This window comes from Miscanthus floridulus, chromosome 2, assembly GCF_019320115.1.
Source record: "Miscanthus floridulus cultivar M001 chromosome 2, ASM1932011v1, whole genome shotgun sequence".
Lineage (NCBI taxonomy): Eukaryota > Viridiplantae > Streptophyta > Magnoliopsida > Poales > Poaceae > Miscanthus > Miscanthus floridulus.
In genome coordinates, this window is record NC_089581.1 from 119,677,617 (window position 1) to 119,700,886 (window position 23,270).

The 23,270-nt window shown below is 46.7% G+C and overlaps 1 pseudogene; it reads right to left on the minus strand.

The window, feature by feature from the left end:
- Nucleotides 1–8,357: 8,357 nt before the first annotated feature.
- LOC136536944 (ent-copalyl diphosphate synthase 2, chloroplastic-like) lies at nucleotides 8,358–22,344 on the minus strand (annotated as a pseudogene).
- Nucleotides 22,345–23,270: the final 926 nt, after the last annotated feature.

Consider the following 23,270-nt stretch of genomic DNA (forward strand, 5'->3'; position numbering starts at 1 on the left):
GGTGAAGGAGCAGGTATCGGCATTGTGTTGATTTCACCTCAAGGAAGGAAGTATGAGTTTTCATTGCCGATTGTTGCTACATCGACAAACAATCAGGCTGAATACCAGGCCTTGATAAAAGGGTTAGAATTGCTGAAGGAGATATGTGCCGATGCTGTTGAAATCTTTGGTGATTCTATGCTAGTTATAAATCAATTGGCTGGGATTTATGAATGCCGAAGTGAAGTTTTAATTTCGTATTATGAAAGATGTTTGCAATTGTTGAAAGGGTTTAGAGATTTTCGTCTTGAACATATTTCTCGACTGCATAATGAGGAGGCTAATCGACTAGCTCAGCATGCTTCAGGGTATCAGCCTATTCAGGAAGTGCTAACATCGGCAGTCGATACCGATGACTGGAGAAAGGAGATTGTCGATTATTTAAAGGATCCATATAAAAAGGTTGAAAGACGTATAAGGTTCCAAGCTACCAAGTATGTGCTCCTCGATGATGAATTATATTATCGAACTATAGATGGAGTTTTACTCAGATGTGTTAGCAGTGATGAATCGAAAAGTTTGATGGGTGAAATTCATGAAGGAGTGTGTGGAGCGCATCAATCGGCTTTCAAGATGAAGTGGATGATCAAAAGGAATGGATACTATTGGCCGACTATTCTTGAAGATTGTTTTAAATATTTTAAAGGATGTCAGGGGTGTCAAAAGTTTGGTAATATTCAAAGAGCGCCTGCATCGGCTATGAACCCTATAATTAAACCTTGGCCGTTCCGGGGATGGGCTATCGATCTCATCGGTCAGATTTATCCGCCATCGAGCAAAGGACATAAATTTATTCTGGTTGCTACCGATTATTTCACAAAATGGGTTGAGGCAATTCCTTTAAAAAAGGTGACATCAGCTAATATGATCGATTTTGTGAAAGAGCATATTGTTTACCGATTTGGTATTCCTCAGACTATCACTACCGATCAGGGTACTATGTTTACATCGGGAGAATTTGATGAGTTTGCTGTAGGTATGGGAATTAAAGTTTTAAATTCTTCTCCATATTATGCTCAAGCTAATGGTCAGGCTGAGGCTTCTAACAAAGGGATCATCAAACTCATTAAGCGCAAAATTAAAGAAAATCCTAAGAGGTGGCATACAGTATTAAATGAAGCCTTGTGGTCATATCGGATGTCATGTCATGGTACAACCAAAGTAACGCCTTATCAGTTAGTATATGGACACGACGCAGTATTGCCTTGGGAAATTAAAACTGGCTCTAGGCGAATACGTTCTCAAAATCAGCTGACAGTCGATGATTATGATACTCTTATGAAGGATGAGTTGGAAGATGTGGCGGGTCATCGGTTAAGGGCTTTAGTTAGCATCGAAGAAAATAAGAAAAGAGTAGCCAGATGGTATGACAAGAAGGTGAAGGTAAAGGAGTTTGCCGATGGGGATCTGGTCTGGAAATTGATTTTACCGATTGGGACAAAAAGTTCAAAGTTTGGAAAGTGGTCTCCTAATTGGGAAGGTCCATATCGGATAAATCAGTCTGTTCCTGGTAACACATATATTCTAGAAACCCTCGAAGGGGTTGTGTTTCCCAGAGCATTAAATGGAAAATATTTAAAGAAATATTACCCTAGTATCTGGATGGATGCATAAAAGTATAAGTGCCGATAACAGTCCTATCGGCTAAAATTATACAAGGATGTCAATGTCTCATAAAGTGCCGATGCAATAGACAAGATTTACAAGTTTAACAAGGATTGGATAGCCAATATCGCACGCAGGCGAATCTGGTCGGCTTCCTTCATTTCTTTGATGTCTTCATCGGTAGCACCCTCCATAGGCTTGAGTTTTTTCTTCATGGCCAAGGCTTTGCGAGCCTGGATGTCTCTTTCTTGCTGAAGGGCCTTGATGGCATCGGGTAGCTGGCTTTCTTCTTGTTGGACATGAGTTAAGGCTGCCTTGACTTCTTTCAATTCAGCCAATAGAGCCATCCTCTTTGCCGATAAATCTAAGATTTTCTGCTTAAGTTCAGCGCCCAAAGTCTGCAAGTTGCCGATGCCCTTGTGCTTCTCATCGGCAATCTGTTTCAGTTGTAGCATCTTTTCTTTGAGTTGAGCCTGAGCTGCTCTATCGGCAATGCGTTGAGCAGCCCGTTGATATTGCAATTGGCGGCTTTCTAAATGGGCTGCTGGGAAGAGTGCTTCTTCAACATCGGCAGGGACCTGGCCACGGATTGTTTTGAAAATTACCTTTGTGGGGTCCAAGTCATCTACCAGTTGGGCGGTATCCTGCTGTAACAAGTCTAGGAGAGCTTCCAACTTGGACTTAATTTCTGCCGATATTGTTCCCAGTGCAAGGGAAGAACTTGTTTCCTCTCCATCATCGTCAGAAACGTCAATGGCAAAGGAAAATAGGCTATTTGGGGAGTCTTGTTCCTGAGAAAAAGAAAAAGAGGTCAGTTAAGGATAAGTATGAATATTATAAATCGACTAGGTCAATCGGCTTACCTGTTTCAAGGCAATTTCCTGTACTTGGCTGGATGAAGCAGCCTGGAGTATGCCGTGTGGAGGATCGGCTGAGCTTGCCGATGGGATATCCTCGGTGGCCTCATCGGTGGTTGGCCCTTGGGGTATGATGACCGATGGTATGTCCTGTACAGGAGGATTAACTGCTTGCTCAGTTGCATCGACTGATTCTGGCTGACTTGCAGACGTTGGGGCAGATGTGGGGATCGGCATGGACTTCTGTCGTTTTGGCTGTGCCTCGGCATCTGTTAAGGCTTTGCGCTTTGCTTGGGCCTCAGCAATGGTTGGCTGGGGGGCATCGGCACTTGTTGGTTGTGGAGCTTGAACATCTGGTACGCTTGCCGATGTACCCATTTGTTGCTGCAAAACAAGTGTAAGGTATGATATTTAATAGATAAAATGTAAAATCAAAGGAATACCTCTGAAGGTTTGTTAGAGGTAGTGGTACTTGATGTCGGAGGAATTGCCGATGATGATCCAGCAGCGGCTCTTACACCCTGATGATTAATGTTAATACAGTTTGTGATCGGCATGAGTAGAAATAAACAGGGTTGTTACCTTGAATGCCTTGATCAGGGTTGTAGCAGCAGCCAATGGAGTGGCCCTAGCTGTAGCCAATTTGGACTTGGAGGTGATGGTCTTGGCACGGGTCTTCTGGTGAGTCAAAGCAGCTAAGGTGGGGGTGTTGTAGCTGATCGGTGATATCGGGGAAACAGGCCGAAGATCGAAGGGTTTCCCACTTTTGCTCATAGATGGTGCTGGGTTGTTAACCTGTCACGAGAAAGTTAGCTACCGATATATGAAAGAAAAAAGTAGAAGGGAGTTAAAAGAAACTTACTGCGTCATCGGGAATGGCGTATTCAGGGTCGATCATGTGCCAATATGTGTGAGCAGATGTTGCAAACAGTTGTTCCCTCCACTCTCGCCACCATTGCTTATATGATTCGGTGATGAAAGATGCTGGCGTCCAGATGGATATATCGACATCTGTAGTATCGGCATCGGGGGAGAGTCGCACTACCCTGTTCCAATCTGTTCCGCAGGTGATTGTTTCTCTGGGTTTGATCACATCGGCAAAACGAAGTTTGATTGGCAGTTGCCCAAAAGCCAATTGATGGGATACTGCCGATGGATTGTAAAATTCATACGTGATATTGGTGTTTTTCCCGCTACCGAATGTGTTTACTGGGATTGCCCTGGGAGTAATGATGGCCATCATGAGTTCATTATCTTGATTCAGAGTGTCATCGGCAAAGTTGAAAAGAAGGGGGAATCTGTTTTCTTCATCAATATAAGGTACCCAGGCCCTATGATCACGAGAAAGACCATTGTAGAAGCTTTGGAAGAATCTGCCGATCTGGTCTTCATTGGCCTCTATTCCAGGGAGGACAATTATGGCTTCACCAAAATTGAGGGGTGAGCGTGTTGCCGATTCCTCATCCCCAAGCACGTGGTCTTCAGCAATTTCTCGTGGGAATTGTTGGGCAAAGAAGTCCCATTGCAAACGTTTGTGCATATGGGCATTCAGCCACATGTTGATAAACCACCACGGGCCTCCTAAGTTGCCGATGGGTTCGCCAAGCAAAAGTTTCTGAGACACTTGATGAAGAAGATGATAAGTGGAGCTCAGAAGGTATCGGCCAAGAGGGAACCTTACACCATTGGCCAAGAGTTCAGCCGCGGGGAGAAAGGCGTTGGTTGGTCCTACTGATCGACCACAGAAGATAAATTTTTCTAACCACATATTCAAGAATGTGGCATGTTCCCTCTGGTTAACTGTCCCGGTCCTCTGGCATTCTTGGATATATCCCGTTCAACCGCCGATGTTGCGGGTATTCACCCTATATTCAGATTTTCTGCCATAGATGGAGCCTTCATCGGTAGTTGAAATGTCCAAGCCAGTGAGCATGTAGACATCGGCAAGTGTGGGAGTAGCTGGGCCATGTCCAAACATAAAAGTGTTTGTTGTGTCTGACCAGAAGTAAGCAGCTGCAATCATCATTGACTCGTTCTTTTGCATATCGGCAATGGATAGCCTAATGCATTGGTCTAGCTTCCGTTCTGCCCAGTGTACTTGCATCGACTTGTTGACCCTCAAGTACCAATCTTTCCACCCTTTGGTGGTTTTGGGCCAAGATCGGAATGTATCTTTCCATAAATTCAGAGAGAAATTTTGGGCTCTAAAAGGGATTCTGTTAATCTCTGCATTAATCAGATTAGTTGGATCTGGGTTGCCCATTGATCCTAAGCATTGGAAATACGGCTGATCGGTTGGAATAACTAATTTGTTGCGAAGTTCCTAAGTTTAGAGGATCCGAAAAACAAAGAAAAAGAGAAAAAAATTACCAACTGTATGAACTCGCAAAGACCAGAGGAATCGAGGTAAAAAGTAACGGAAGTGGAACGAACCGTAGGGACGTCGAAGTTGATTGCCATTATCTTGAGGTAGATGGGGGCACGAGCTGGAGACTTGAGGTTGACGCTGGAGAAAAGTTCTTGTTGGTTGAGGTCGTGCAGTTGTTCGTCGGAGTCGCCGCCGGAAAGAGAGAATGCCAAAGATTGGAGTCTGAGGGTAGAAGACGAGCGTTCCGGAGAAATCTATTTATAAGCCGCTTGGAGTAGGGGTATTCTGGACTTATCTCTATGCCGCGCGCATGTGGGTCGAGGTGGTTCAGATGGATATGGTAACTGTTCACACGATAATCAAGGGATTGTATAGATGATTTGATGGCAAGTAATCATGACTTGGAAGAGATCTCGGTACAGGATATTTTAATTCTGAAAATGGCGGCATTATTATGTTAGGATTTTGCCGATAGATTATTGTTTCGGTATCTTAACCATAATCAGGGCAAGAGTGGTTGGAAATTGTGCGATATTTACTGAGGTGCGTGAATCAGGACTAGATTTGATTAGATTTGATAACAGATCAAGTTTTGGCTTGGAGGATGAGTTACGGTAATTGGGCGAAGGCAAACGTTATCTGGAGTAAATTTCGGAGCATTAATGGTTTTATACTCCGAAATTGGGGGGCATGTGTTGACACCGTTTTTTTGCACGTGTCAAAATGATCAAAGTGGGCTAATCGGCAGGAGGAAAGTTACTGTATACGCTGACAGCCAATGAAAATCAGCTTGTAAAGATGGTTGCCGATGAATGGTGGTGATCGATGGAAGGGTTGATTTAGACTCGGGCGTTGCCGATAAGGTTGGAGATGTTATTGTCGATGCCGATGAAGGAAGACTTGAAAACTACTGCCGATGAAACAGGAAGTATGCCGATGGAAAGGAGGTCGGTGAGAATTCCATCGTAATTGAGGCGGACAGGGAAATAGATAGGAGTTGATTTCCTTTTCTATATTTGTTAGAGTATGATTCATGTAAGAGTCACGTGTTTCCTTAGATATGAACTTGGTGTCCTAGTCGTATTTGGTTATGTCTCTTTAGATCAGGGTATAAATATAGATTGAGGGGCAATGTAATGGAGGAATCAATCAATATCAAAACCAATTTTTACTCCTATTTGCATCTACTTACTTTTCGGCGACTTCGTCAATTTGCATATTTTTCCTTTTTACGAGTTCTCATTGATTCGGCGAGTTGCATCGCTTCAGTGCGACCTTCGGCGATTCTCGAGTTCCGCGTGAGTACCTCTTGGCCATGACTTCCGGGTGTATCGCTGTTGTCAGGACCAAAGTGCTCGTATCTTCAACCTTGTCGGTTAACAGGTCAAATCGACTGGCACGCTTTGGATATCGATTCGGGTATTAGCCCTTTGTGTTTGCAGATCCACTTTTGCATCAACATATTCATATGAAGCACTTGCAACATACCTCTAAAACATCTAAAACACTTGAAACATACGCTTGCAACATGCGTTTTAAGCACAACGCAACATCTCCTTGCTGCTTAGGAGAAAGAAGGCTCGTCGGCGTGTGTGGAGTTCACCGTAGGCAGCGGGCCGGTGGCGGCGGTTGCACGACACGGCAAGGAGGCAACGCCCGCACGACTGGGAGAGGGAGCCAGATTCGCTAGGGAGCCACTTGTGCTCGACCTACTGCGCTGGTCCACCCGTGACCGCCTTCGGCGCGTTGCGTCGCCGTGTCGAGGGCCGCTCGGGCCTCCTTGCCGTGGCCTGCTCACGCTGAGGCCGCTGCGCCGCCGCGCCGGGACGCTCGCCCGCACCGCAAAGAGAGAGGGGAGAGAGTAGCGTTGGAGGCTTAGTAGCCATGTTTCCATTCCCGTCCCCATTCTCGGAACGTGAACAGAAACTTGGGGTATCATTTTATAACGTGGGAACAAAAACATTCGCGTTCCTACAATGTAAACATGGGAACGGGAACGTGGGCCATGTTCCCATTCCCATGCTGCTAAGGCTGGAGGCATGCGAGAGAGGGACGGTGGCTAGTAAGGCATGCATGCGGACGCAGGGTCAGGGTCAGGGTCCAGATACAGGTGCGAATGGGGTACAGGCCGGACAGACGGACGTTCTCGTCCTATCATTATCGAAATGGGAAGGAGGACCAAAATATCCCTGGCCAACCAGTCACCGTGACCTCCCCTCACAACAAGTCGCGCTCAGTCTTCGCTCAGTCTCTCTTCTTCCTCGAAATTTTTTTTCAAACCCTAGATCATTGGAGGCCTATCTCGCGGGTGAAGAAGATGAGGCAGGGGTGGAGGAGGCCTCTCCCAACAGCACCCTAGAGCACTCGCTCGGGGCATGGTGCGGACACCCCCGTTGCTCCCAATCCACCGCTTGCAACCGCTCTGCTCGCGTTCCACTACCTGTTCTGTATTGTGGGTCTCCGGCCGAGGCAACGACACGTACTGCAGCAATACGACATGATTTCTTCGATTTAGCATTCAGCGAGTTTAATTTGTTTGATTTGTTTCGGTTATGTTCTGCTAGATTCAGCTACTGATTTTGCTTCTGAAGTGTATTGGCTAATGAAATCAGCTATCTGTTCTTGAAGTTGTACTTGAAAAATGTTAATTTTCTGTTGTGCGAAGTGGAAGGATATTTTCTATGCTTCTCCTATTATAGATCGAAAACTTTCAGCTTTTTGGGTCAAGTTTGGCAAATTACTAAATTTCGTGTAATCTCGGAGACACATTCAAATTGGTTTGATCATTTTTTGCACCGAATTTCTTAGCTTGGTATTTAAAAGTTATTTAGTATTTATTTATAGCCTTCATTTGTCAAAAAACCATGTGTTTATGTCAGAAGAAGTATATTTCTAATACTACCACTAATCTCTTCCTTATTACGCAACTAGGACATTCATGCTTTTCTTATTGGACACCATGTAGTTCTGAGGAGCATGTGGGTCATTTTGGTGGCCACTTAACACAGGTAGTGGAGGAAATGGATGGTAGTATGATTTAGGTAAGAAAATTTTAACTTGGTGTTAATAAGAAATTTCAATTTAGGTGCCTTAGAAGCAAGGCCGAGATTTCTCTCAATGACACATTTTATAGTTTGGGGGCATAGCGATTGCCTTGATTTATTCCATAAATTGCAGAAATTAAAATCTTTATTCAAAATAGGGGCTACTTTTACATAAAGAATGTCTGAGACGTGACATCAACGCTAATTTCCACTATCAACATTTTTCTCTTTCATCTTCGTATCACATCTGAAGGGCGGGCCTGGTGCAAGCGGTAGAGTCTTACCGCCTGTGACCGAAAGGTCCCGGGTTCGAGTCGTGGTCTCCTCGCATTGCACGGGCGAGGGTAAGGCTTGCTACTGACACCCTTCCCTAGACCTGCACGGAGCGGGAGCTCTCTGCACTGGGTACACCCTTTATCTTCGTATCACATCTAACATTACCCTTCACAGTTCTTCTCGGCGTGTAAACCCTTGTTTTGAGAAAACAGACTAAAAAATAACTCTGGAAATATGTCTATCCACCATATGTGGTGGTCAATGAGTAGCATAGTAACAACTTTTCACAATACTCAAAAAGGTTTGCCTGGTCTCGCTGTTATTGGGTTTCTCACGGACACTCAGAAGATATTGAACAAATTCTCGCATATGCAACTTTATTTCATCATCAACACTGCTTATTATTTCTCCATTCTTCTTGGGATCCTATAAAGAAAAACATCATTAGTTCAGCACATGTTCATATAAAAAAGTGAAATAAAAGTAGTCTTGCAGAAATCTTAAAACAAAATTTACACGATCTAATTTTTCAACAAATGAATAAAGTTCGTCATTAACAACATTCTCTCATTGTAATAAATTGTTATTTATACCACTTTGTATTTTGTTTGCCAAGAAATTGTTGTTTCTACCATGTATCCTTATTCCATTCAACATGGACCACTTACCAAAAAAAATGAAATTGGAAATACACTTTAATGATCCACAGAATGAAGCTATTGCAATATAAATTTATTATTGCATAGTTCTTAGTTCATTGAATAATGTGGCTAAGGCTATTATGTCAAATTTAGTGGTAAAATAATAAGCATGATTTTTGTCGCCCTCAATTATTGTAGTTGGTTATGAAGTCTATTTTTGGAGGTGATAATAAAGCTGATATTGGAAACCTCCATACATCGTCGTTGTGCTAGGCACTTATTTTGTTTTTTATGTTCTTGTATGCAAGGAGTAGTCCTTCATACTTCTTCCATCAAAAGCAGAAAATGAAAGATTGCGAGTTAATTATTGGAGAAGACCTAGGGATCAGTTTCCCATGGAACATAAAAAATGATCTAAAATGTAATATGTCAGAAAAAGTCTGTTTTTTTACCTTCGATTATCCAGTTTGTCCACTTAATTCCTAAAGTTATTGGGACTGCTTACACATTAATGAAATTTGTTTTTTTAATTCTCGATGTAGTTCTAATTCAGGTTTAGATTTTGTAATTGATAATCAACATCATACACTAGTAACAAAAATACCAGAATTTATGATTATTTTCGTAGATATGAAGCACCATGCAAACTTAATGAAAATGCAGTTGCATTATGCAAAATTATAGAGAAAATTGTGTCTTATCCAAGAGATTTAAGGTACGACACAATTGCGTTTTGCAATAGTTAGCTTCCTAGTTTTTTTTTCTTGAAAACTAAGAATCCTAGAAATCATCGTATATTATATGGCTATGTACAAAGGGTGGAAATAAAATTACTGTAATATGTGTTACCTGAGATAGTAACATCTTTTGGTTAAGACTGTCGCATATAGATCCTGTGAGTTGAATAATTCGATCACCATTTTTGTTGTTGATCAATGATGCAGCCTCACCAACTCGCCCAGCACAAATCTCAATCATTTGAACTAAAAGCAAACATGTTTGCTTGTCATGAACCATGCATGATCCTTGTTTCATAGTATTGGATTCATTATATACGTTGGCTTCTATATTTGTCTTCTCACTTATCCATTCAGTCCACTAGAAGTTCAGAGAATGGTATTAGGATGACTGTTGAACAAAACGATATACTTGCTAAGTGCATTTTTTTTTGTTTAACTTACAGCTGATGTCAATAGTTTGTGGATGTACTCTGGACCTTCATGAATCGGTTGCGCTTCTTGTGCTAACGAATCAGTAAGCTGCAGAAGCGCCCTCACAAGAATAGCATCATTTCCATTTGTGTTAAGCCTGGATGCACCATTGGTCTCAGAGCAGTAAGTATATATTCCGTTAAAAAGAAGGTAGTGGTCAAAGTTTAAAATATTCCATCAACTGTACTAAGGTCAACCATACATTACATTATGCAACTGGAGAAACTCAAAAAAAAAAAAAACTATAATGATAAATCACAGTTTGTTTCTCCAGTAAACACTTCCAATGTTATACCTCACCTACATACTACAAGCCGAAGTGTAAATTGTAATCATTAAAATAACTGGCATGCATATTTTCATAGTTCATTTCGTCATGCATTACTAGAACCATTTACTTGTTTTCATTTTTCTTGCTCTTAGAAGAAAACATCGACTTGTGGGGCATGCTATTGATTGATGATTCATCACTTGGATACAAATATATAATGGATAACCAATATATAAAACTTACCTTTTTTTTGCGAGTTATATAAAATTACCCTGATCCATCCCTTTCTTCATAGGGACAATGCAAGGAACGTTCCAAGCATTCTCTGAATGACGAATTGTTATGAAGATGAGTAGAAATGGTGTTGGCAAGTATTGCCACTCTAGCCCATGCAAGTCGCTCCGTGGCACGACTTGGTTTGTAAATGGAAGCGGCGGCCAGAAAATAAGCTCTCAAAACATCTTCTTGTGCCACTCCAAAATCCATAAGGCGATTCTCAGTGTACCACCTAGGTAAAATACGAGAAACCTTATTATCAAGGTTGATACAAATTTTGTATTGAGAAATGATAATGACAAAAATAAATACTCAACTGGTTGCAAATAATATTTTGTTTTATGCTACCTAAGGTATTTTCCATATATTTTATTTTTTCTCTACGCCGCATATTCACCATGTCAATTTGGCCAAAAAAAACTAAAAAAAATGCAATTACAAAAAAGGGTTGTGTCACCATTCCCTTGTATATACATACTTTTTCAGCCCTTGCCACTCAAGCTGATGAAGAGCTTGGCAATAATTGAAGTCCATTCTTGCCAACTCAAGATATACATTGTTATTCACAAGAGGCATCCTGCCAAATAGCCAAAGGTCGATCATCACATTGAGGTAATTTGACTTTAATTGCATCAAAGAACATGAAGCATAGCCATGGGCCAAATTATTTTACCTATAGAGCGTCTTTCCGATCCAGACATCATCAGCACCGCCATACTGTTCTAGATAGTCTCTTGCTTCTACACGTGGCAAGTTTCCATACCAAGGAAAATCCAGTGTATATATTACCTATTGATCAGATTCAGCATTTCTGTTGGTTTTATAGAAGACATTGCAGCAAATAACTTTTAAGATGTTAATGCCAAAGACATATTAATAGGACACCAACATATATTGATTAATGCATACTAATATGTTGTTGCAATCATTATACCAGCCTTTTTGAAAATATTATTCGTTCTCCTGAATAATCCTACTGAATTATTTTGAGAATCTTACAAGCTCAAGGTAATTTCTGGAGCTTCTGATATTTTTTGTTGTTGTAAAACAAGATAATACTAGTAGATCAAAAGTATAGTAGTATGCTATGTACTGATAGTAGATTGTAGATATACCATTACACCTAAGATAAATATAACTCAAAATTCATAAACCGAACAAGAATGCACCAATTAACCTGTACATCTAGTATATTCAGTTTTCAATATACAAATAGGATCTGCCAATGCTAGCATGGATTGGATTACCTCGCCAGGTAGATCCTTAGATATAATCCATTTGTCACGAAGCGCTCCTTCAGCTTCTCTTTTCCTAAGAAACTCATATGAGAAAGTCCCAGCATGGTGCAAAATATCCTCTCCTGAAAAACTTATCTGAGAGGCCCTATTGAGGTTATGTTAGCCCCTAAGATCTCCGGTACGGGTGAGTCGACCACTCACCACCTTTGCCGACCACGCACTGTCGTTGCCGACCACACACTATGGCTAGAGGTAGAAGAAGGAAGGAAGAACAGAGCACACACAGCACAAGCACCAGCGTTGGCCAGAGCTCTGCAGAGGAGATGTAAAACTGAACTCGCTCTCTTTACTGAGTTGCAGTGGCAAACTATATATACAACTCTACCCATCTAATCCTAGTACACAGACATGTCAGGCTACCATGCTGCTACAGTGACTAGATGTGACAGCAGGGCTGACTTTGGAGCCTGCACCTGCTATGGCTACAGTGCGGCAGGAGAGCCATTCGGCGCCTGCCCCTGCAGCTGCTATAGTACACCGGCAGGGAGCCCTTTTCGGCGCCGCCTACCCCTGCCGTGCGTTCACACAAGGGGAGCAGCAGATTACTTAATAATTCTTTCCCTAATCCTACTGCTAACCCTTGAATCCCCTCCATGCCGATCATCTTCTTTAGCTCCGTGAGCCGAAGACGGCCGAGCGGCTGGGTGAAGACGTCCGCGAGTTGCCGACCAGTTTCGACAAACTCGATGACGATCTGCCCTCTATCGATACAGTCCCTGAGGAAGTGGAACTTGACGTCGATGTGCTTGCTCCGGTCGTGAAGAATCGGATTCTTCGCGAGGGCGATGGCGGGCTAGTTGTCCACCATCAGTGTTGGTGGGTAAGCTTCTACACCGGTCAGCTCACCCAGCAGCCGACACAGCCACACAGCTTGGCACGCCGCTATGGCTGCCGCCACGTACTCTGCCTCGCACGTGGATAGCGCCACCACCTTCTATTTCAGCGACAACCATGAGATTGGGGCCGACCTGAGAAAAACGAGCACGCCAGAGGTGCTCCGCCGTCCGCCAATGTCCCCCGCCATGTCTGCATCGCTGAACACAGTGAGCTACAGCCTACTCTGTTAGTCTTGGGGAAGACAATCCCCTGATCCACCGCCCCCTTGATGTAGCGCAACAGCCGCTTCACCGCAGCCCAGTGATCCTCTCGGGGATCCTCAATGAAGCGGCTGACGTAGCCCACGACGAACGCAATATTCGGCCTCGTGTAGACTAGGTAGCGCAGACCACCGACGATGCTCCGGTAGGGTGTTGCATCTACCTTCGCTGCAGTACTGGCCTTCGTCAGCTTTAGCCGCTCCTCCATCGGAGTCACGCACGGCTTGCACTCAGCCATGCCACTCCGCTCCAACAGCTTCGAGACATACGCGCTCTGACCGAGCGTGAGCGCCTCCTTCCCCTGTCTCACCTCGATGCCAAGGTAGTAGGAGAGCACGCCGAGATCGCACATTCAAAAATGAGCCACCATCTCGCGCTTGAAGCTGTCGATGTCCTCTGCACGCGCACCAGTGACGATCAAGTCGACCACATACACGCCGATGACGAGCTCCTCCTTCCCCCGTTGCCGCGTGTAGAGCGCGTGCTCAGTTGCTCACCTTGTGAACCCAAGCTCGCCTAGCGTGGCGTCAAGCTTGGCGTTCCACGCTCGTAGGGCCTGCCGTAGCCCGTAGAGCGCCTTACGCAATCGGAGCACCCTGTGCTCCGCTCCCTTGACGGTGAAACCCAGAGGTTGCCTGACGAAGACCGTCTCCGTCAGCTCGCCATTGAGGAAGGCTGATTTTACGTCTAGGTGACGGATGCGCCAGTCCTTCGCTGCTGCCAAAGCCAGAAGTAGTCGAACATACTCCATGCGCGCTATCGGCGCAAAGACTTTCTCGAAGTTGATGCCCTCACGCTGGACAAAGCCTCGGGCGACGAGGCACGCCTTGTGCTTGACAATGGCGCCATGCTCGTCCTGCTTGACCTTGTACACCCACTTTAGGCCGATCGGACGGCATCCTAGAGGTGGATCGATGAGCTCCCAAGTCTCATTTTCCTCGATTGCCTTCATCTCCTCCAGCATCGCCCGTCGCCAATTTGCATCGCACTCGGCCAGCGCGAACATGGGTGATTCCTCTGCACTGACGAGAAGCAGCTCTGGGTTATTGAGCAACCGACCCGCCAGGCCTGAGGGCCCTGTGCCACCGACGATGTCGTCCAGCCTGTGGAACTACACCTCCTCACCATTGTGGAAGGCATCCACGAACTCAGTGATGTCTCTTAGAGGTGAGGCGAACTCGATCGACGTCGATGGAGTTCCTTGTTTCACTAGAGTGGTCGGCACAGCACCTGGAGTGCTCGACACTCTGGCTGCAGTGCTCGGCACTACTCCTAGACTACTCGTCACCACTCTTGGAGTGTTGGGCACCACTATAGGAGTGCTCAGCCCCAGTCTTGGAGTAGTTGGCACCACTGCAAGACTTGTCGGCTCTGCTACGGGAGTGTTCGACACCTATCCTGGAGTGGCTGGCACCACTGTAGGACCGTTCGGCACCACTCCTGGAGTGCTCAGCTCTGTTGCTGGAGTGGTCGGCACCTCCTCTCCAGCGTCTCCACCACCATGAATGACCAAGTGCTCGACGACAAAGGTACTGGTGAAGCCGCCAGCTTCCGCCGTGCCCGGACTGTTCTAGTCCCAGGCTGCCTTCTTGTCAAATACGACGTCATACGAGACAAGCACCTTGCCTCCACATTGGTCATAGAGCCGATATGCCTTGGTATCTTTCGCGTAGCCCAGGAGCACCATCGGTGTGCTCCTATCCTCCAGCTTGGTGAGAACCGGCTTCGTCTTCCTAACATGGCCGATGCAGCCGAATGTCCAAAGGAAGGACACGCTCAGCTTATGCCCATACCAAGCTTCAAATGGTGTCTTGCCCTTTAGGGCCTTGGTGGGTGCGTGGTTGAGGATGAACACTGCCGTGGTCACCGCCTCATCCCAGAACCTTGCCGGCATGCTCTTGGCCTTCATCATGGATCGAGCCATGCCGACCACCGTCTGGTTCCACTGCTCCACCATGCCATTCTGCTATGGCGAGTATGGCGTGGTGTGGTGTCGCATCACACCCTGATCCGCGTAGTACGCAGTGAACTCCACCGAAGTGAATTCACCGCCGCGATCAGTCCTCAGCACGTGCAACTTTTTACTGCTCTCTGCCTCTGCTCGTGCCTTGAACCTCTTGATCGCCTCAGCCGCTTCGTCCTTACTCGTCAGGAGTTGCAGCCACATATAGTGACTGCAATCATCCACGAGCAGGAAGAAGTATCGCCGACCACCATTTGTGGCTAGCGTGATTGGCCCATAGACGAGCTCGAGAGTGTCTGCCGCACGATACTTGGCCGCCTTTTGGAACGGCAACCTCCTCTGCTTCTCAGCCAGGCAGCTGTCACATAGCTTGCCTCCATGCTTGATGTGAGGCAGCCCTCGGACCATCTTCTCTAGCCAACCAAGCGCGTCGAAGCTAAGATGGCTGAACCGGCATGCCACAGCCACGGCTCCTTGGTGTGCCGTGCTGCCAGGCACACCGGTTGCTCCACCTTCAAGTCGAGCAGGTACAGTTGGTTCTAGGACCTCTTCACCTTGGCAAGAAGGCGCTGCTCTTGGTCCCTGATCCTGAGGACGCCGTCCTTGATCAGTACCTCGCTACCGCGCTCATCTAGCTAGCCAATGCTGATGATGCTTGATCGTGACTGAGGAATGTAATATACATCTATTAGCGCGCGGTGCTTGCCGTTCTAGCACCTGAAGATGATGGTGCCACGCCCTCGGATCGCCACCCTTGAGCTGTCACCGAACTTCACCGTGCCGGTCACGTCATCGTCGAGCTCAGAGAAGGCTTCCTTGGAGCCCATCATGTGGTTGCTAGCGGTTGAGTCCAGGTACCACCGCTGCTCCTATCCGCCGCCCACACGTCCGAGGTGGACTTTGGCGCACGGTTCATCGAGGTGGACAGCCTTCAGAGCCTTGCTAGGCCCTTCCACCGCCATCCCCTCTCCCTTCTCCTTGGCCTCAACATCGTGCAGTGCACAGAACGTCGCCACCAGGAGAGTGGCCTCATCATCATCATCAGCCTTCGCCAGATGAGCCTTAGCCTTCTTCTCCTGCTTGCGATTTGGGCACTCCTTTGCCCAATGGCCCATCTTCCCACAGCGCCTATAGGCGTTGGGGTCGACCTTCTTCTTCTTCTCCGAAGAAAACTTGCCGCGGCGCTTGCCATCGCCACCACGGCTGGAGAAGGCTTCCCCGGAGTTCCTCCGAGCAGCCCACTCCTCCTCTGTCAGCAGCAGCTTGCTGCTGTCCGTCGTTGCTATCGCGTGCTCTAGGCACTCGTCCACCGCCCGCAACCGACTAGTCACATCCTCAATGGTGAGGGTGGACAGATCCAGCATCATCTCTACGGAGAGAGCGATCTGTATGTACTTCATCGGCACGAAGTTGAGGTACTTGGAGACCGCCTCTTCTTCGTCGATGGTGACGCCGTGGCTCCTCAGCTTACTGATGAGCGTCTGTAAACGGTGGGAGAAGTCCTCCACCGATTCATCATTCTTGAACTTGAGGTTGGAGTACTCCTGCTTTAGTAGCTGGGCCATCGCCTTCTTTGTGCGGTCGGAACCGACGCGCATCGCCGCAATGGAGCCTCCCACGCCTCCTTAGCAGAGTTCGTCGACCCCAACGACTCCCTGTACTCCTGCTGGCACAGCAGCGATGATAGCCTCCAACGCTGACATGTCGTCTTCTTCGTTGTTGGTGCCCTTGTCAACAGCATTCCAGAGCCGTCGGGCTTTGAGCTTGACCTTCATGGTCACCGACCACTCGCCATAGTTGGTGTGCAGTCAGCGTCAGCCAACTAGTGCCGCTGACCTCCCGCACCATGCGCACAACGAGCTCTTGTCGTGGTTGGGCAGCCACAGCAGCACCACTGTTGTCGCCCATCTCCAAACTATCTGTCATCGCCAACGGTTAGTCCAACGACGGTTTGTACGGCTCCGATATCACTTGTTAGCCCCTAAGATCTCTGGCACGGGTGAGTCGACCACTCACCTCCTTTTGCCGACCACGCACTGTCGTTGCCGACATCACACTATGGCTAGAGGTAGAAGAAGGGAGAGAGAACAGAGCACACACACAGCACAAAGCACCAGCGTTGGCCGGAGCTCTGCAGAGGAGATGTAAAACTGAATTCGCTCTCTTTACTGAGTTGCAGTGGCAAACTATATATACAACTCTATCCATCTAATCCTAGTACATAGACATGTCAGGCTGTTGCCATGCTGCTACAGTGACTAGATGTGACAGCAGGGCTGACTTTGGCGCCTGCCCCTGCTATGGCTACAGTGCAGCAGGAGAGCCATTCGTCGCCTGCCCCTGTAGCTGCTACAGTGCAATAGCAGGGAGCCCTTTTTGACGCCGTCTGTCCCTGCCGTGCGTTCACACAAGAGGAGCAGCAGATTACTTATCAGGTTATACATCCGTGTGACTGCTTGAGTCGACTGCCCAAAAAAGCAAAAGAACTCCCCATCCTTCTCAAAGTTCTTGAACACATCTACAAGCAACAGCACATATGTTAGAGATGCAATATATGGGAAATAATAAAGTGAAATGGTTCACGAGGACATACAAGAATATGATCTGTTTGCCTTTTTACCTGGTGAGACACTATATCCATGAAGCCGTAGCAGTCGGAAAGCCATAGCTGTGTCATCCACTTCCTTCACATCAGAGTTCCTAGCCCAGCAGATTCCTTCTTCAGTAAAGTGCCTATAAAATGGGTTTATATATTTGTTATGTAGATAAAAGAAGATCATTACTCATACAATGGAGTAACTGGGCTTTTGCCACGCTGCATCTTCAAATAAAAAATAGTTTGAAAAAGTTGCAAAGAAAAAACATGTTCACATAGTCCATGCATTCTTCAATCTCTTGCTGAAAGTAACGAGAGATCCCGAGACGCTCCAATCGATCAACAGCCCATATGTGCTCAAAAAGATCCACAGGGTAAACGTTGGGCACTGAAATGGCGAATACAAACAATTAAAGAGAATGATGGTACAAAAATGCTAAGCAATCTTGTGGACAACGGTGCATGATATGATGTATGCATGCATGTATATATAGCCATGGATCTAGCTAACCTCCTCCATTGAATTTCTTCGCTGTCCTATCAATATAGTCGAAGCACTTTTTGTCACCAGTATTCATAAGAGCATACTATGCAGTGGCTGCAGGAGAAAACAAGAAGGATCCATCGCTTGATTGCAGCTTTAAAAGCTTTGCCCAGTCTAGTCCAGGCATTCCTTCGAGGCTACGAAGAATTGATGTAGGAACTGTACGCATCACTTCCTTAGGGATCCTGTATTACGTACAAAAATTATATTAATTAGAAAGGAAACCTAGAAAATTATGTCGAGGAAACCATCGCATTGTACATTCTATCTACTTTCATCTTGATTTCTCTACTCGAGTATATTCCCTGTAGAGCTTGGTGATCATAAGGGAAGTCAACGCCCAAACTCTTAGCTATTTCAATGAGAGAAGGGAAATGCAAGCTCGAAACCTATCGGCATTGACTCTTCGTCTTCGACCGCTAACTTCCACATATTCTGATTGAGAAAAGAGAGCCCTAAAAGTAAAGCAGCACGCAATTTAGCAACGCCCATCATTCAGTTGAATCGAGGGTACCCAAATTTGGTTCACTATACATACTCTGCTGTAAATGGGTACCCAAATTAATTTTTTCTCAATACCTTTGTTGCCCATTTCAGGTTCAAGAGACCATTTTGAGTGTGACAACACACCCAAGCGTGTTTATCAGACGGTCGTAGGCAGAGAAAAGTCCGCATCGCCCCAGGAGCCATCCGGGAGTAAGGATGAAAACGGAACGGAAATATCCCAAACCGAACCGCATCGTTTTCTATATTTAATTCGATCGAATCCGTATTTTCTTGTCCGACTTTACCGTTTTCGCTTTTGCATTTCAGATGTTTCGTATTTCAAATGTAAAAGTAGAAAACGGTTTAGACATTTTTCGACCGTTTTCTACTTTTCTACTTTTAATTTGAAATATTCCGAATTGAAAATTCGGTTTAAACCGAATTTGGCCAACTGCACAGGTCATACAGCCCAATTACAGATTGTTCACCACGCAGCTGCGTTCTTTCTACTGGTGGCCAGCTGCCCTCTCTTATAGACGACGCCCAGCCTCATCTCTCTTCACCTCATGAGATGGTGCTAAATACCAGGAAATCAGCAGCATCTACACGAAAGCCCACCTGGGCCATAGCCCATCAAGCTCATCGGTTTAACCCCCACCTACAAAGTCAATCATTTGATAGTTTTTGTATCAACCGAATAAATCTTTGTTACTCAAAAGAAAAATCTGAATAAATCTTTAAAATAAAATACTACATTTATATATTCTAAAAAGATTAATAAAATTATTCTGACTCAGTTCGAGTTTATGTTTCTATAGTATGCACTTATTAATTATTATATGCACTTGAACTTGATCATGTATGCACTTAGTCATGCACTTGGTCTACGGGTCGGTATTCCGTATTGAGTTTTCGTATATCGACTGTGTTCGACATAAATCCGCTCGAATTGGTTCGTTTTCGAAATTCTTGATAATTCGTAAGTTCACGTTCGTTTTCGTGTCCGGTTTTACCGTTTTCGCTTTCGTTTTCGTATTTCAAATGTAAAAGTAGAAAACAATTTATGAGTTTTTCGACCGTTTCCAACCGTTTTCATCCTTATCCGGGAGCTGATTGTTTACGATCCACTGGACGGCGGCTGGGAACTCGGGACCCTCGCCGCCGTCCAGCCTGGGTACCAAAGCAACCCAAGCGGTGTCGTATGCTGAGATGCTGATGTCCCCATCGTTCACTGATCTCAGTATTGCCCTAATCTGATCGATGAGTGGTTCAGAGTCTGTCCCGTGAACCTGATGGGCAACAAGCTAACAGCTGGGAAATTAGCAAGTTAGTTATGCTAGCTTATGCACCACTAATACAGCTGAGTTGTTGAGAACATTATACTAATACAGTAAGAATGTGAAACGATCGATCATGTATATGAAACGCAAGAATATATATCGCCACGGAAGGAAGTTTCACCTCAGAAATAACCTGTTGGTTATCAAGATCGTCTTGCAGATGCGCAGGCCATTTCATGTTTTCAGCATCGTTTCCCATGATGGGTGTTAGGGAACCTGCAGGTGATGCATGCGTTTGAAACTTATTTGCACTGGAATTGACAGATTACCAGCTAGGATAGAACTAGGATGATCCCTGCTCAAATTGGACCGATCGATGACTGATACCTTTGGCGACGGCTGAATCGCTGGTGTCCTGCACTTGGGCCCGGGCCCTCCACCGGCCGGCCATGTGGACACCACAGCGCTTTGCTTGGGCGGCGGCGACTGCATCCTTCTTGTTGCGGGAACTCCATGGACCTAGTTGAATCGCAAGAGGTGAACTGAAGGTGGTGAGAACCAGCCAGTTGCCTTGTTATTAGTCAGGAGTACGTTACGATATATAATTAATGTAAGATGAAAGAGGAAGGAATCACAAGTAATACAAATATATAATGCAGAAGTGTATGATGCAGCCATGCTGGTTCGCCAATACGTGCGTAGGGATCAGGAGAACCAACGCACAAATTCCATGGCTCTCTGCATCTTGTTTGCAGTGCTTTTTGCTCTCTACTTGTTGAGATCTACTACGAGTTTTTTTTTAGAAGAGATCTATAAATTTTCCCACTGGAATTAAACGCATCAAACTATAAATTCAGAATCGTCTGAAAATTCTTTAATTAATACTCCTACAGTCCCAATATGCGGACGAATACTGACCTGTTTAATTCATCATATGAAGTAGTACCACTTATGCATGCGTTTCAACATGCCTTGGTATTTTCTGTTACTTTTCCAAATTAAAGGAGGGCTGCGCGCGACGATAATTCTAGCACAGGACTAAATTAAAATATCTTAAGTTTGACTAATATTATTGTCGGGTTCATAAACCCAGGGTCCTTATGGGCTCGCTTCCCAGCAAAAGCTCGGCCCAGCGGACGGCATTACAACAACGCGCGACTCCTAGTCCGGCCCAGTTACCTAACGACAAGCCGGAAGAGCGATTCAGTCTCCGACCGGAAGGCCTGGCCAAGGAGGGGACGACGCTCGCTTCCGATTCTGACCCGCTTTTCCGACCGGGAATAAGCCGAACCTCTACTTACATCTCTTCTCCACCGACCGCGGGTCGGAGCTGACCGGAAACGACCGACCGGAGACGCCTGCTCGGTGAGGACCCAAGAATTAGGCAGAGCAGATAGGGCAAGGCGCTCAAGTCAACTGCAATATTGAGGACCGTACCCTGCACACCTGCAGGACAGTACCTTCCAGGCATGTCAGAACCCAAACAGTATTGTGGGCGTCGACATTTGCCTTACAGTGTCATGGGCGCCGTCATCTACCATACCAGGCGAACACGGTAAAGCCTGCCACATGCGTCTGACATAAACAGTATTGTGGGCGCCAACGACCGTCTTGTATCCGGCAGGGTGGGCAACAAGACTAAGTAGCATACGTGCACACTCTCTCTCTCTCACTTGTAAGGCCATCTCCTTCACCTATAAAAGGGGATGCGCTCTCTCCCAACAGGGAACGGTCATTCCAAATTTCTCTCTGCTTAGCTTAGATATTCTGAGCACTCAAACAGCTCCACAGCTTCTAGAACTCTAAAGCTACACAGAGCATTATGTTCCAATACTTAGCACACGTTGGAGCTCCATTCACTCTTGGCCTTTCGGTCTAGAGCCCGACCGACCTTTAACACCCCCTTTCTATCCCACTCGTTTGTAACCCCACAGCAAACTTCGAGCACCTGGGCTTAGGAATAAAGTCACCGACCGACTGGAACTGGACGTAGGGCACGTTGCCTGAACCAGTATAAACCCTGTGTCATTGAGTGCTAGGCCACATCCGGTTCACAACGCATGGCAAAACTACAAATATTTACTTGTTGGTCACTTTCGCACCGACAGTTGGCGCTCGTCCTGTGGAGGACGCCGTACGTTCACGCTTTTCCAGGTCATCGGATGCCCCACCTTTCCGCCATCTTTGGCAATGAAGGGCTCAAGCGATACGATTCGCTTGGCTACTGGAGTTTCCCATGCTCCTCGCCTGTTGGATGTGGGTTCCTACCCGTCTTGAGCCGTTCCAGGACCTTCCTCTTTGGAAGCCTGGACTTCGTCGTTGACTAGCCCGACGTGCTTCGCCTCCACGAGGAGGCACTTGTCCCAACGCTCGTCGGAGGAGGAGCGCCCTCCGTCGCCTTCTTCGGGCCACTCGACGACCTCAACGACAAGACACCTGCGCTTCGCTCTGAGCCCACGTGGGCTCCAAACCCCACTGTGAGTAACATACATATTGTTCTTTACTCGCTATTTAATATCTTCCGCCAACTCTCCGAAAGGGACCCCGTTGTCCCCACGCAACCGCCATACGACTGGTTCCCCTACGGCCTCGTGTCCCCCGTGGACGCGTACACGCGGGGGCTCCGAAAGAATGCTGACGCCGCCCCCTCTCACATCTGAATTCGTGGGAATGGCGGGCTACGCTCCCTCCTCTTTCCACGACCTCATGGATGACGAGGTTGAAAGCGACGGCCTAGCAATCAGCGACGTCGTGGCACCTAGCCACCCTCTGTCCTGGGAGTGCGCTATGGCGAACGCTCCAGGACAGCCGCCAGTGGTAGCGGGGTCTCTACAGACTCACACCCCTCTAGATCCTTGTGCGGAGGCCCTCGCATGTGCGCAGGAGCACGGCGAGGAGTTACAACAAAGGCGGCAGAGCCAGCCTCCACCTACGTCGGCACACTCGGCGCAGCACACTGCGCCACACGTGCGTAACCCAGCGAGCGGTGCCCGAGGTCGCGCCCGTCAGGTCCAGTGCAACATCCTGGATGGAGGAAACAATCCCCCATAGTTCGCTCGTTCTGGCCAGAACATCACCGCTACAGCGATGCTTCTGCACGACCTTCCCGAGCCTATCGACCCCTAGGAGCAGGCGATCCACCGGAACCTCCGGGCGCTGGTGGAAACCGCCGCCGTACAACAAGTGGAGAGCTCCGCATAGCGACACTGGCTCGTGGCCTCTTTCCCCACCAAGGGAATGGGGGCGCACCAGTCGAATCGCTCTATCCGCTCACCACTACAGTCATCGGCATGGAACAGGAGGCCACAGCTGCATCACGGCCTGACCCGGTGCCCGCTCCACACCGACCACCTACGCGCAAATGGCTCGCACCGTACCACGACGCTCGTAGCATCATCAACAATTGGTGTCAAGCCCG